The 16,070-nt window shown below is 42.8% G+C and overlaps 1 protein-coding gene across 1 annotated transcript in view; it reads right to left on the bottom strand.

The window, feature by feature from the left end:
- LOC126562041 (uncharacterized) overlaps positions 1 to 16,070 on the bottom strand; it is a 307,548-nt gene that overhangs the window by 185,540 nt on the left and 105,938 nt on the right. The gene's annotated exons all lie outside the window — the stretch shown is intronic.

Here is a 16,070-nt window from a genome sequence, read left to right as displayed (position 1 = left end):
GGTGCTGCCACTGGTGCCAGTTAGACTACGTCCATTTTGGCCATCAGCTTCCGTTCAGCTTGCGTTGAAAATTAACGCTTCCCCGCTGCCGCTCGGCTTAATCTAATCTACCGGCAAGAAACAGGTGGACCTTTCCGTTTTGCGGCCAAGAAACCATCCGACCATGTGCCGGATGTAGGTACGTATGGTTTCCAGCGGACGGACGGGAGACGGGACAGGAACGAGCGATCAACGGTCGTGTTGAAGCGTGGCGAAGTAGTGGAGCATCGCAGTCTGTTAATTGCCCGATAATCCTGTGCCTGCGAGTGATCTTATCAACACCGTCCTTGGGAGGGTGAGCCGGTACAGCGAACAAGCCTTTTCCGGTTCCATCGGCATGTCGTTCACGTTTGCCGATCGTGCGCGCTGCACCCGGTTCGGCACTGCAGATGCAATTTTTGTGCTGACGAAATTATCACAAAACTCAAGCATATGTCTCTGCACTCTCTAATGCTCGATTGTAATGTTGGCCGTGTGCAAAAAAAAAAAAAAAGGAATGGTTTTCAAACACAGACACAGTGCCTGCGTTTGACGCATGCTGGAACACATGTGCAATGACAAGACATTGGTGCGACATCGTAAGGAAAGCATCATAAGGAGCGCCGTAAGGGGCTGGAAGGCATTGTTAATTATGTAAATTACAGCCGGTGAAACACACCGGCAGAATTGCTGTATGACATTATGTGTGTGTGTGTGTGCGGATGAGTTCCTGGTACATGCGAGCCGCTGGAGAAAGGAAGGCGAATCGGAGGCTTTTTTTTCTGAAGTGGCATTTAAAATTCAGCCGACTAAAAGTTTTATCACATATTCATTAGCTACTGGTTTGGGGTCGACTCCGCTTCTTTTCTTTTTTTTTGCTGCTCTCGCCTGAGAAGATTCTGCCGCCGATTGTTTGTGTGTATTTTATTTCTTCTCGTTCACAGTTTGCTCATGTTCGCTGCATTGGCGGGAGCTTTTTTTGGTGTTGATGCCTTCCCTTTTTCTAGTGCTAATTCTATTTCGAATTTGGGACCTACCGTTGGGGAGTTCGCATTTGCAGGTCTCCTTAGTGATCTCTTAGTGATAATTTGATCTTTCCTGACAACGGTTTGTTAGTGTACGGTGGAGATGAGTGCTGCAGTAAACGGTTTCCTTTCCGTGCTTGTGCTGGGATAGTTTGTCGGCGTTCGCTTCTGTCACTGTCAGCGATCAACGATCATCGAACGGTTCCGATGGGCGGCAAAATCATATGGCATGTCGGTGGTACGTATGGGAAGCGCAAGATTGTGGATTTCGAAAAAAAGCGATACCCCTTGTAAGGGGTGCGGTGTACGGCGCAGCGGAAGGGACAAACTGCGGACGAACAACAAAATGAATTTAAATGGCACATTGGCTGGGTGGACGGGAGCGAACGATATCGGAGGCTAACAGTTTTCTACATTTAATATTCTCAACATCGGTCCTCTGCATTCGACTGCCGCAATCGTTATGTTGCGCTGCTTCCACCTTCCTCTGGAAAGCCCTCCGGGTGGAATGGATGGCGTTCCGCTAGTCCGGACCGATTGCATTACATCCATAGGTAGCAGCATTTCACCCACTCGGTGTATCTCGTTTCTTTAATCACGGGAAGCCGTCCAGAGGCGAGGATCGTTCGCGTTGGTTCTCGCTCTACCGATCGCAGCGAAGATGAAGGTGTCGTTTCGAAGAAAGGAGAGGCCATCCCTATCTCTCTCTTTCTCCCTTTTACACACGGTCAGGCGTACAAGCCTTGGAGCGATGAAGTTGGAAAAGGGGATGTAAGCTGCCGAGCGCGGTTTGCGCTAATGCGACGCGATGCGACATCAAAAGATGTATCCGACACACCAATCCGATGCAAATGACATGAAAACAGCTTTTAAAACGTTCGCTTTATTTATTTATTAAATGTTTTTCCTTTGTTTCTTGCACGCTGCGCACCTTCCACGCTCATCCCTTTTCCCCATCGTTTGCGTTCCAGCACACAGCACCACTGTTTGCTTTCCGCACGGCTTGAAATATACATAAAATTCTTAATTATGTCTTATCGCAGGGAATTCCGATAAGTTCCCGTGGGTACAAGGGATAAATATTGCGGACGGGATAGCTCCTTTGCGCGTTGGTTTATTGTGGTTTCCTCTTGCGTTTTGTGGCAGCAAAATAAAACAAGATTTGTCGTTTGAATTCGATCGAGGAATTTGTCAACCGGTGCCGGTGCCGCCTTATTAGGCCACGATTTGGGCAGCGCACTATCGATGAGCGAACGAGTTAGGTAGTAAATGTTGAATTTATTTTTCCGACTCCCACTAAAATAATGGTATAGTTTGTTTATCAGTCTCGTTATTCGAATGTTTGTTTTCTTGTGGTGTTTGGTTATGTTTCGATACGCGGCGTACACGCAGGAAACGTGCTTATCAGTCGTTTTTCTTTTGGCCCGGACGGTGGTTGTTTTAGTAGTCGCAGTGTTTTGTTCCTCGTGTTTGGAAGATTATTTTACCGCTTACACACGCAGTGATCGATGTAATGTGCGATACACTTGAGTACCTTTTATGGAACGAAGGATGGAGGTTGGAGTTTGTGAGACGTTGTTTTGCGGTTGTAAAAGAATTTAGAAATCTTTGAAATTATTTTGAAGTTCAAGAATTTCCTTTTATTAATTATGGAGCTTAATTCTAATGCATTAAATGACTGAATGAGTGGTAATAGATAAAATCGTGTTAAGCTTATCACTCCATTTAACACATGCAATAGGATTCCAATATATCATAGACTTACCTTTAGATTCGTGGTTTTATATTTCATTAGGTGCGACCGAATGACAGCAGAGAATTTTTTACCACGACTAGCTCTATATAGAACGGTATGTTGACATTAATACCACCAAATCAATTCCTATATTATGTAAGACATGTGTACTTAACGTGTGAAGCTACGGGACATTTAATAGGTTTAAGATAATTTATGTAAAGCAAAGCGCAGCCCGTTCAAACGAGCATCTCCGAAATAACAACCAGAAGGAAATGCTTTGAGAAATTTGTACAAAATCAGCTCAAGAAGAGCAGAGAATACGGTGCCGAGGTGTAATATTGAAACTAAAAATAATAATAATAAAAATAATAATAAAAAGGGTTGCCCGAAGAGGATGCGACAACGACGATGGTCTCCAAATGGCAGGACTGGAGTTCAAATCCCATCTGAGGACTGTACTGACTGTTAAGAATGGTACAATTAACTTACGTCGCTGGGTATCATAAGGTCAATTCTGTACGACCCAAAGACCAAAGCTGAATTCGTAAAAGCATCAGGGGAGAGAGGGATTACTAGCTAATTCAATCACAAGATAGGAGAGAGGATAGAGGAGTTTATAACGCTTAGGACCATTAGATTTAACATAGAAACAAACATAAAATAGATTAACTTATTTGCATAAATGTGCATGTGCGAAGCGCTTGTTGCAAGGCTCATTACTGACATTACTGTGGCTGATCGTTAAGCCACGAAGAAACGGATGTTAAGTAAAGTTATACACCTACTATGTGTCATTTGAAAATAAATAAAGCAGATTATGTAAGATGATCCCTGAGGCAAAGTTATTCATTTAATTCTTTAATCAATAGCTATTTGTGAGGACTAATAATACAGCAATTCAACAAGAAATTATTTTTGAAGCATGGCATTGAAGGACTGAAGACAACGAGCTCGAGCTAGCAGGGTTCGTTGCGGCGTTATTTAGCTGAATAATTAGATGGCTGAAAACAGTCATGTTTCAATACATGGTTCAGGAAGATAAACATTAAATGCACACAACAGATCAAGGTAGTGTAAATATTCGATCCAAAGCTTGCCTTTTAACCCATATTGCGCTATTTTATGTCTTTGATTAGGAAAGTGTAAGCCTCGTAACAGACAACGTGTGCGATAGTCAAATAGACTCGTTGCACTACATAAAAAGACACGCAAAGCAATTAATGTCCAGCATATAAGTGCGCAATAGCGCTAATAGCTAAAATTTTCTTTGAATAGTCTATAAGTTGTTTCTAGTGGGCGTTGATAGTCATCCTACAGGGTTATGATCCATATAGTCCTATTGTAAAATCACTTACAAAAATATTTAGAATTAATATCTGAAAACTGTGGAATTTTGCAACCATATTATGGAATTATGCATTCACTGAGGATAGAATTGGCATCATGACTGTGTAATTTTGCATCCAGTTAAAAGAAGCAGTAGTTAAAGCAACTTTAGCTACTATTTGTTGCGTAAACCCGTTTCAAAGGATTGATACGATGATAAAAATACGGTGTGTTGATGTAAACAAGCTATTTTTCATTTCGCTGGTTCAGTAGAAGAGAAGGAAGGAAGGATAATTGCATAGTTGTCCAGGAAGCTTGTAATATCCCAATTCAAAAGTTCCATCATATGTATCGAAACCCTGTATCATCTCCAAATATCCAAAATCTCCAAGAGTCTCAGTACAGTTGGAACGTTACATTTCCAATGCAAATAGATTAGGTTGGCTTTCCAAAACCATGTAACTTATCACTAACAAACAGCCAATATTCCTCATTTGCGATGTTAAATCATATCAAACACACAGTTTGAGGGATAAGCACATAAGAACAGAGTGTCTTTAACTGTAAGTGGAGTAGAGAAAACTATTGGCAAAAGTAGATGCAAAGTCAAAATACGTAGGGAACCGTTAACATCAGCACATGAAGCAAAATGAAGCATAGAATGGCAGCCTACGGCGGATGGGCGCGGGACATAAACTTTAGCTATGATAAACATGCTCATTTGTCTAAATAGCTTAAGTTCAAGATCACCCTCAAATAGCAACGCAACCGAAGGCTTATCAGCGTGGATACATTGAACACAACACAGTTTCCAGTGTGTGTGGATCCTATCGCTTCATCAAACAGGTCGGGAGAGAAAGAGACTACCACCACCAAAGAGTTCCAAAAATAATCCGCATCCTAGGTATACGAACGGAGAAGCTCCCATAGACAAGGCTCCTCCAATAAAAGGGCTTGACGGGTCGAACGGGTGTGAGAGACGTAGGTTAACGAGCAGGGTGGCAGCTACAGCTGCCTAAAAATAATCGAACAAGGAGAGCAAACCGGCAAATCACTTGCTAAACATCTTTTCGCTAACCCTGGGGGCGAACATTTAACAACTCGTTTAAATCTCTGTCACATATCTTCCACGGTACGTTCAATCACTTGACACCACACCGGCGGCGCAATGTGTATTGTAGAGCTTTCTTTCCAACCCGCTTGCCAACCTGTGCCGTTCGTTTCGGGGTTTTTGCCAGCATGGTTTTCATCTGATCTTTACTATCGCTCCGTACCGTCACCGGCTCGCGAAAGGCATTTCGGGCGGCGGATTTGGCCGTCGGTCGTCGGTGTGGCCGTGTCAGCTCATTCTTGCCGTCTCGCCAACAATTTTAAGCCCTGTCCCTGTTGGCCTCCACCCCTTGCCGCAAACGTGCGTGAACAATAGCGTAAGAACAAGCCAGACGTCACATATTGCCGTGGCGCAGATCGGAGCATATCGTAGCAATCACATCGCTGCCTTGCAACGACGACGTCGTCGACGGCAACAACAGCGACGACGATGCGTTCATGTGATCGCCTAGTGCGAGGTTGGCAAAGGTTACGGGTTTAGCTTTGGGAAGTGTGTGGGGTTTTTTTTTTTTTTGGTCTGCACTGTCCCTGTTGCTGCCGTACTGCGTTCGTGTCGTTGGCTACGTATCAGTTTTATTGCAATGTCTTTACCAGAGTCGAGCATGTACGGACAAATGTAGTTCATGTTCGAATTAGAGAAGATATTTTATCACGGCGGACCTTTATGCGAACCGCAGCGACAATGCACAATGAGATGCACAAAGGTTTTTTTTCCGGAGAAGTTGTGGAAAATTCGCAAGAAAATTATTTCACTGATTAAAATTGAAAAGATATTTCCTGTAACACACAGCTATTTGGCAATTGGTGAAGCGTTACGGGAAAAACTTTTCTAAACCATTTCAAAACGGTTCAAATTTTGAAAGATTCATTTAAAGAAGGCATCACATATAGCACGTGATGGAGGCAAACTCTGAATTATGATTGCTATTGCCATTGACGGCTGGTCTTTGAAAAAATACGCTACGCTGTTACCAAAATAAAACAACATCCGCCTTAGAGTATACGCAGGCCGAGAGGAGATAAGTTGAACGATGCGGATGGAAGTACAGAACGTACAGCGTACGACGAAGGGTACTTCAGCTTTCATAACACGCCGTACGCCGCTAGCTGTTTTATTAGTACAGAATATCGCAACATGATGAAAATGTGTATTTTGAGTGTAACAAATATGATGTACAGGCTTACAAAACAGCCATTGGAATGGGTGGGGACTGCAAGCTATTGATGTTTCGAGGGTTTTGGCACGAAGTTTTTCCTTTCCAGCGGGAACGTATCCGGAAGTAGCACCCGAAGCGGAAGAACGCTGTTATGAAGTTTCGTATATTCGACGAGGTTTTTTTTTCTTTAGTTACACCGTCAGTTGATGATTAGACAGTAGCAGTTGGTTCGTCAGGGTGTACCACCGGTTGACTGATGTTGAACGTGGAAGCTGCTGCTGCTGTTGAGATGAGTTAAGTATCCCCTGAGGCGCTGACATAGGTTCGAGCGTCGTCTGAGGTACGGTTGTTTCGAAGGCATTAATTACAAAAGGAATTATTTGATTTTCTGTGTAGCAAAACGTACATGAATCCCTTTGCATCTGAACTGAAAAATAGTTATTTAAATATTTCTTTTTTTTTTGTTTGAAACCACTTGGAGGAAGCTGTAGAAATGAGTTTGTTAAGCGATTAAATGTTAATATAAGAAGTAAGAGACATTTTAACACTTTATTGTACAGACAAAGTTATTGATTCAACAACCGCGGCGTAGAAAGAAGGAAAAAAATATTAAAGGCAATATTAAAAAAATCTTTACAAGTACCCATCAAGAGATAAAAATGAGAATGTAAAATAATATATTATAGTTGTATAAATAAAATTATAAAAATGTAAAAAATCGGCAAACTTTAACATACAGGGAGCAGTTTTACAAAGTAATATTTTAACATCAAACGACCATTTAAAATATGTATAGATGACCCTTGAGCAACAAATATTAAAAAGAACAAAATATTTAAAAACTTTATGTAACTGTAACTTCTTTTCGAGTATATGCATATATAGAGAGTGTCACAATTCTTTTTATCTAAATTAATTGCTAAAGTATTTTTATATCCTCTTATTTTTTCTTAAATTTTAACACGGCAGCTGTGAGAGGTTCTGGCCGGTCATTTTGAACTTAATGATTTATACAAACCGTACCTAAACATTTAGTACTGATTACTAACAGATGGTCCGAATAGAATTAGCTATCGTTCCTCCAAAATACACTTTCCCACTTTGAATTAACTGTACTGAGATGGAAAATAAAACTAGAAATAAATAGAAATAAAAATAGTTTTTAGTTTTGTTTTTTTTTTGTGATAAATTAAATCACAATTTTATCTGTAGTTGGTTAAGAAAAGAGGGATATGTAGCTTGTTTCGGTTTGGCATAAAGATCAGGATGGCCGGTCATATGATTAAAACCAGGAAACAAATCCCGCTCGGAAGTTCCCCCATTGCAAAGAATGACTTTGTGGATACCTTAGTCTAGATAATCAGTCTAGTTAGGTGTTAATTGAAGATAACATTCTTCAATTGGAGAGAATTGTCCTGGACTTATCGATGTCCAGAGATCATTGGATCGTCTTTAAGGTTTGTTTCTGAAATTCAATTGTACGGAAAGTTGGATTTGTATTGATGGTTTCTTGTAGCAATGCTTGACTTTTGTAGATTATTTGAGGCACCAATAGTACTACAGAGCCTCATAGCAAACAAATGTATCAACGTGGATGTTTATGCAGTAGCAATTATTGTTTAAATATTTTTACTGTTGAAAGCATAAATTCTATTAAATCCGCAGGTCGGGATTGGTTTCGACGCTTTCGAAGCGGTGATTTCGCCGAGGATGAACGTGAAGGAAAGCCCAAAAAGTTGGCTGACGAAGAATTGACGGCTTTACTGGATGAAAATCACTACCAAACGCAAGAAGAGCTTGCAGCCGTGCTTGGTGTAACTCTTCAGGCCATACCATAACGGCTGAACGCGTTAGGTATGATAAAGAAGGAGGGCAAATGGACATCACACGAGTTGAAACCGCGGGACATTGAATGTAGACTCTTCATGTTGATGCACAACAGAAAGGGGTTCCTGCACAGAGTCTTGACGGGAGACGAGAAGTGGTTTTTGTTCAGCCTAAGCGCAAAAAATCATGTGGATCCCCCGGTCATTCCCCAACATCAGCAGCTCGGCCGAACATCAATAGCTCGAAAGTTATGCTGAGAATTTGGTGGGACCAGCTCGGCGTCATCTACTATGAACTTATGAAACAGGGAGAAACAATCACTTGTGAACGCTACGGGATCGGAAACAATTGATGAGTTTAAGCCGAGCACTGCGTGAAAAACGGCCAGAATACTCATCACGCCACGACAAAGTTATTCTGCTACATGACACTGCATGACTTATGAATAAACGGCCGTTATGTATTTGCGCAACTAATATGATAGCATGGAGAGAATGGTTGTATTTAGATAAAGTTTTAATACACTCTGAAATATAAAATCAATTTTTTAATTTATTTCTCGTTTTGCGTTTTTAAACTGCATCCATTTTGTTTAACACCATTTAAGTATTCATTTACTTAGAATCTGATCGAATATTTCCTTATGTTCCAACGAATACAGTGGACAGAAAACGAACATGTGAAACAATATATTAAACGAACTACATTACCCCGGCTTGGCCGGCAGCAGCAACAACAAAGAACAGAAGACAGAAAAAAGATCTACAAGGAAACCAACAAAAAAACCCGTAAAAACTACACGCCAGAGAAAATCCATGTTTTCGCTTCATAAATACATAGAAACACAATTAAACTAGAAAATATATTGTACGGCTTTTATCAATTTAGAATGAACGGCAACCAAAGGAGATTGAGAGCGCCACAGATAAGAGCCGCGTCCGTTTCGAGTTCTGGTTCGGGTTTTTATTCATTTTTACAATTTAATTGGATGCTTCGGAGCGGAATAATTTAACAATATATTGCTGCCGCAGCGAAAGCACACGAACGGGGTGAGGTTAGTTCTTTTCGGCATAATTTTTGTAGCTGTTGTGTGTATTTTGTTGTGGTTGTTGGGTTCCCTTCAGTTCTGGAATCTTTTTTCTCGCGCTTAGTGGACGCCTTGTCTTGCCTTGGTGAGTGCGTTTTCCCTGCCGATTGGTTTGTTTTTTTTGTTGGCGAGGACTTCAACACCGAAGGGCAAAGGAGGAAGGTAAAATGTTTTACCATCCACGATACCACGACTGGAGAAGGGGGGCAAAAAAAAAAAACGGGGAAAAAACTTTGTAACCCCACCATGTTTCAAGTGGTCATTCTCACATAAAGTTTTTGGTGTTTTACGTTTTCCTTCCCGATTTGCTGTCCGTCGAAATGGACGAAATGTAGCGAAAGAATCGCCGACTCCGAAACACCGAAGGTCGTTTGGTATGAGAAATGGTCAGTCGGCAACATAGCGTTCTGGTTTTTGGAAGCACTAAGGGAGAGGAAGAAATGTCAAAACGGCTTAAAACAGAATAAACAGCCAATGATGTTTTGAAGTTATTCGCGAACGGACAGATAAGTATAGTTCGGACCCTATGTGATAGTACATAAGTTGTAAAAGAAATGAAAAATAAAGTTTGAAGATTTCTTATAACATTTTATGGATTTTTAGTCCATTGTTAACAAGCATACCTATTGTTCCTTATCGTTTCGCTTCATATTCTTGGGTCACTTGTTCGCAGCGAAAAGAAACGAAGGAACAGGAAATAATGGAAAAGAGCTCGCAACATAGCGTAGATATATGTATGTATGTATGTATGTATAAATACACGTTTATTTATTCCGGTAACATTATTCCATTTAGATAAGACAGCAAACGGTGGGCAGAGCGAACAGAATTGCTGAGTCTTCCTTTTGCGCCAACCCACGAACGCTTGCCGGAGTGTCACTAGAGCGGCAGCTGCCCTGGAGCAGAGGCTCTAACCATTTCAAGAGATCCAGGGTGCAGTGGAAGGAGCTGACCGTGTTCCAGCCCCCGCAACACCGGACCGGACGGAAGTCAAATGCTAGGAATTAAACATGCATTGGTAGAGGTTTTAGATAATTATTGAAATATGTCTCAGAACTTATCGTTCGCTTGTTAGTATTAAACAAAATCCAAAATGGATTTCACGTTCGTAACGGGCGCTGGCGACACAGCTGCGTACACACAGGGTCCTTGATGGTGGAAAATTTATCTAAATAGTTACCAGCTATAAAGTGAAGAAAAATGAGCTTTAAACTATAAGGCAAACAGATTAGGTTGTTGAGCTGCGGCAGCGGCCATAAGGATGTGAACGTGCCAAATGTGCACGTCTTACTTTTTTTTACACCGTACACTTCCCCGATCCGGTGCCAGTCATGCCAAGCTGTGGTTCAACCTTAAGCAGGCTGATTATTGGCACCTTTTTTTTTTTGGTGGTGCACAAAGAATATATGATTAAATTAATATCGTCAGTATTATATTTTCTGGGCGCTTGAACTTGATCATTTCAGCAAGCGTGCGCTTATCGAACAAAACCCGGCCGGTGGCCGAAGTGAAAGAGCCGCCCGGTAGGGGCACCTGGAGCGTCATACAAATCTTTTCCGATTGTTCGACAAACGATCGAGTTTCGATAAGACTCGCCATAAGCGCGAGTGCTCGATGCATGTTTTGTAGTTTTCGTGAAGCCTCATACAAACGAAACGCGTTGCATCGCTGCGTACAAAACGGGACGAATTAAACACGAAATAAAGCAATGAAAGTTTTATTGCGGAACGGTCGGCAACAAGCTCGTTCGTAAGATAAAATCCATTGCAGTTAAGGGCAGTCCGGGACAGGGAGACGGTCTGTGGTTGTATTTTGTGCCTCAAAGTTGTAGTTTTGTGCGTTTTCCAAGCTGTTTTTGAGTGGTGGTTGCGCATAAAATTAAAGTGGAAGTATTGTTAATGGGCTGACGGTGTGTAAAGTTAGCTCGGTTTTTATACTTAATCGGAGGAGAAGATAAATTGAACATAAAATTGCATATAATACATACAAGGATACAGTTTTGCTTTTAGTATGGACATTAAATGGTATTTTTGCAGAGCAGGAGCTACGCTCCAACCATCTCTTCTTTAATTTGAAAGCCGCAAATTCGTTGATGTCAAACCCGTCAGGGTGAAGCTGTACGACGCAAGGAGCTCATTTAGAATCCCAACCAAGCTTTTAAGAATCACATCATCAACATCACATGTCAGATGAACGTTGATGGAAAAGAAAATCACAGAATCTTTTTCTACCACCAGGGTGTTTGGAATCTTCAACGATCCTGGCCTGATAAAATCAATACAGATCCTTGCATACGCTGATGCCATAGACATTTGGCATCAGCGAGATTCTTCTCCTTCTTGGTCGTGATGACTGTAAGGTCGACTCGGTCGATTAGATTTGCTGATAACAGGTAGTTGTATGACTACTTGATTTGAACCGCGGTCCTGCCATTTGAAGCCGATTTCGCCTACATCACCAGACACTGATTGCAGATTATCGAGTTTACGTCAAAAAACTTCGAGCACCTATCTGCTGCCCTGCTAACTGAACTGTTCTAGGTTGTGGTTGTGGTTTTACAGATAGGTGATCGTACCTCCTAAGATTTCGCCAACATTTATGCTAAAAAACTTCACCTATCCGGGGAGATAAGTCAACACCGACAGCTATTGAAATTTGGAAGTCGCAAATTTTACCAACTGCCAGCTGATCATACTAGTAATCATTATTCCAGTACCCAAATACGGCTCTGAGAGTAGTGGCGGATTTAGCCTCTCGAAAGCGCTAAGCGAAATGGAATTTGGGGGCTCCTATCACATTGGATCAGCTGACCGAAAGGGAAGGTTCTTTGTGGATTCTGGATAGGACTCTTTCCAGATCGGGGTCTCCCGCGGCCACTTACTCCGCTTACTTTTAAACCCACGTCTGTCTCAGTCTCTGATCTGAGATATTTTTATTTCAGTATATGTGGAAGGACGAGCTGTTCCCACTGCACGGTGATGTCACTATTATGCGTCAAAATAGGCGTGGCATGGTCCGATGGGTACGTTTCATAAATGGCACCTTGTCTGTAAAGTCTTATTAAGGCCTCCTCAAGGACAGAGATAGTAGCAGATGCGTTCTCCAGAAAGCCCGGGATATTGGATTGACACACGACGGCTCTAGACCGGTAACGGTATCAAAGAATCCCGTCTTAGGCCAAGACCCAAGGCGGTTTTAGTTCTTGATAAGTTAGTGAGCTAACTAAACCCAAACCCAACACAACAATGGAACCCCATGTTGGATATTCTGATTATGCTAAAGCGAAACAATCCAAAACTTGTGCAAATGCATGATATTCTTATGCATAGGCTTATGCGTAGTCTGCGGTGGCGACACTTTTTTTGTTCAACCAAAATCCAAACACATATCATCGTTGCAATCGGTAGATGAAGAAACATGTACAGTTTGGCACACGATATTTAAGTAAGAGGAATCCTTCCCCCTCCACATAATCGAACCAACAAACTGAGAAATCGGGTGTTTGAAAGCAACAACAAAAAAAGCCATCGTTGAAGCGGCAAGAAGGTGCAAACGATTGCAACGAGACTGCTTGCTCAAGCGACAGAATAATAAAATGATTAAAGATGGCTCCCGGGCCGAATGACAAAAGGAAAATAACGAAAATTATTGCCATTGTTTTTCGATCACTTTTCGTGCCGCGCATTTTCGCGTACAGGCCGTGGCCGGCTCTTCCGATGCTGCATTGGCCGATCCCTGGGAAGCCCGGACCGTACGGCAATCGTACAATCGGAAGACAACTGGCGCCGTCACCTAATTATTATTTCGAAAACTAACAAGATGGCGCTCACACATCGATATTTTCTTTTGCCCACCGGTTCGAAGATTCGCGCCGGCAACACACGAATGGAAGCTGGTGCAATCGTTTGGCACCGAGAAGACTTACCGCAGCGGCATACGTTGCACTGCACAACCGAACGAGTAATCGAACAGCGCAGTTAAACAGAGGTAGAAAATTCCAGCCCAAACAGAAGTACATTCGGTGGCGGCCCGCACATTGCACTATTGTATTATGTTTTGTAAGCATTTTTTGTCGTTGTTGTTTGGCGAGCGCTTGCCAGACGTGGATGTTGTTGAAAAGATTGTTTCTTCTCGCGATTCCGAGAGTCGGTGGTAAGCGGGGCTGGGGCTCAACAATTCGAGGTGCAATTTTGTATCGCCTGTTTGTCTTTGGCTACCAGCGCAAAAAAAAAGGTGTGTATGTTGCACATCACTTTCAGGTCTGGCTGGCCGGCCGTGATGACCCCGCCGCATACCCGCATCGGGAGCACCGATGAGGTTGGCTTTTGTTTGGTTATTTCAATTTCATGTCGCAAAAGTTTTCCGATGCTTCTGATTTTTTGCCTTGTTTTACGCGCGTATCCGTTGCCTACCCGTGCTTATCTTCCCTGTTACTTTTTGGGGACTTTGTTTGGACGCATGTCTGGTGCTTTCTTGGCGCGTCGGTTTGCCGCGCGGTTTAGTTGGGATGTTTCATCCCAGCAGATCGCCATTTTTCAGTGACAAGATGGTTGTTGCTGTACTGGACTGGCCTGTTCGATCGGGCTTATGTCGGTCTGGTAGGGTGCGCTTGTTAGGTTGGGTTCGTTATTTGTCCCGCACGGTTTGATATACCGCCGGGGACGAGAATGCGAATAATTTTACAAAGACTATATTACGCATGATGGTGCGTTAAGCTGGTGGAATTTTAAAATATTGTTCTTTGCTTTTTGCTTGCATCGTTATCCTGCGACACTGGTGATGCTGGTGGGAACCAAACCGCCAAGAACAGGAAGGCTAAATGTAATGAAAATTTATCGATCAAGCTTCATCCAAGCCCTATCGGGTTGGCTCTCATAGAATGGTCCACAGCGTGCACCCGACCATCATTGGAAGAAAATTGTTTATTTATTTGCTGGTGATTAATTAGGTTGAATTCAAACCAAAATAGCCCCCCAGCTCAAAACACCTTTTCGCTCGGTTACACTTTTGTAAAACATAATTAACCTCAATTGTACATGAAAGTGAATCTACCGCCGGCGAAATTCGCGGGTGTGAGACTTAATCGCCGATGCTTCAAATCAAAGTGCACCCTTGCACGATAGTGATCTTTCACCGATCATTTGCAGCATCAGCGTTGCGTGCGAAGTGCGTCACCCGCCCCGGGAGGTTGGGCAGGTTCGCACCAACTTCCAGCACTTGCGCCGTACACTCACTGGTTTGATATCGTGATCAAACAAGTTACGCCCAGGCACGCAACGGTAAGTAGCGAGCAGCATCTCGGTCTTGTAGCAGTGCGTCGGCTTTTGAAGTGTGAGCTCGCGTTATAAAGCGATGGCGCTGATTTGCGCCTCAGCAATACGATGTGTAATTAAGCATTGCCGCCTTGACAACTCAATGCATCAACGGTGGTGACGAGGGTGACGCGCGAGACAGATTAATTAATGTTGCGCTGGAAGCCACGCATAGCTAATTAGTTATGATGGATGGGACGGTGCACAGTTGCGCCATTCGGCTGGGGATGTGATCTATGCAGATCTGCGCCAGAATCTCGGCGACTTTGATCATCTTGGTCCTGTTCGTAAGTAGGTAAAGGTAGCTCCAAGCAAGATACACGAGCGAAGTAATGTATTATTATTCGCAACAGGAACTCTCGTCTTCTAAACAAGACGTGTGAGTTAAAGTTGAGAATCACCAGATCGGAACATCCGGAAGGAAAATTCTAAACAAACCGGATCAGTAGTGAGTGGTACGATTAATTTGCTACCGTTTTAACTTCACAGTCAGCCTTGGGCCACTTGTTGCGCGACGCATCAAATTCGCAAAGGCAAAGACGCGGTTCTCCGAATATTGCTTTCTTCTCGCCCAAGTGCTTACGACTCATGCGGATCTATTAGCGATCGTATTTCATAGACACACTCAACAGGGACACGCTTGCGATCGAAACACGGCACACAAAACCGTGTGAAGTGCATTCGTTCACACTTTGTGAATGCTTGTTTGTTGTGTTTTAGTTGTAGAGCTCCCTGGGTTACTGATGAGGTCAAAGATCAGGGTTCTGGTATTTTTCTTCCAGAAAGTGAAACCGGCTGTTATGGTGCGTTGTAGATTTTAGCTCTCCGCACTGGTGGTGGTATCAACTATAATTAGTGTCTCAATAAGTTACCGAAATTGATTCAACGAAAGATTTGCCGCTAGCGGTCTGGCTTTCACTGTGTTTCCTCCTGGTCTTCGTATTTTTGTTTTTGTGTTGTTGGGAACGTAACATCGGTCGTTGCAACTAAGTGACTATATTGGTTTGTTTACAGTGTTACTTTCCTCACCACTCGAGATGCTGGTAAAATCAGTCAAAAATTTCCGTACCGACTGAACAAAGTTCTCACTTTACCGTTTTGACAGCTTCAAGTGGTTTCGGGTCGGAACTGGTGTATTGGCCGAAAGTATCTTGGCGGCGGCCCGGTACGGCATGTGCTCTGTTTGTCATAACGGAGCAATTTGTTTAAAGTGACTCCGACACTAGCTGCGCGCGACAAACGCGGGATTGCAATGGGGATAACATGATCGCTTGGGTGCAACATGATTTGGGCCATTTGTTGCTAATGAATATAAGTAAGTGTAGTGTTGTAGCGAGAGTTGATACAATCGGCAGAGGCGCAGCAACAGCTTCATGGGCTCATTTTTCACAGTCATGATCCACCGCTATGACACGATCCTAACAAATGATGTCAAGATCATGAGCGGGTCTTGAGATTGCATCTGGTGCG

The sequence above is a fragment of the Anopheles maculipalpis genome, chromosome 3RL (assembly GCF_943734695.1).
Source record: "Anopheles maculipalpis chromosome 3RL, idAnoMacuDA_375_x, whole genome shotgun sequence".
Classification (NCBI taxonomy): domain Eukaryota; kingdom Metazoa; phylum Arthropoda; class Insecta; order Diptera; family Culicidae; genus Anopheles; species Anopheles maculipalpis.
This window is presented reverse-complemented; position numbering and strand designations above follow the sequence as displayed.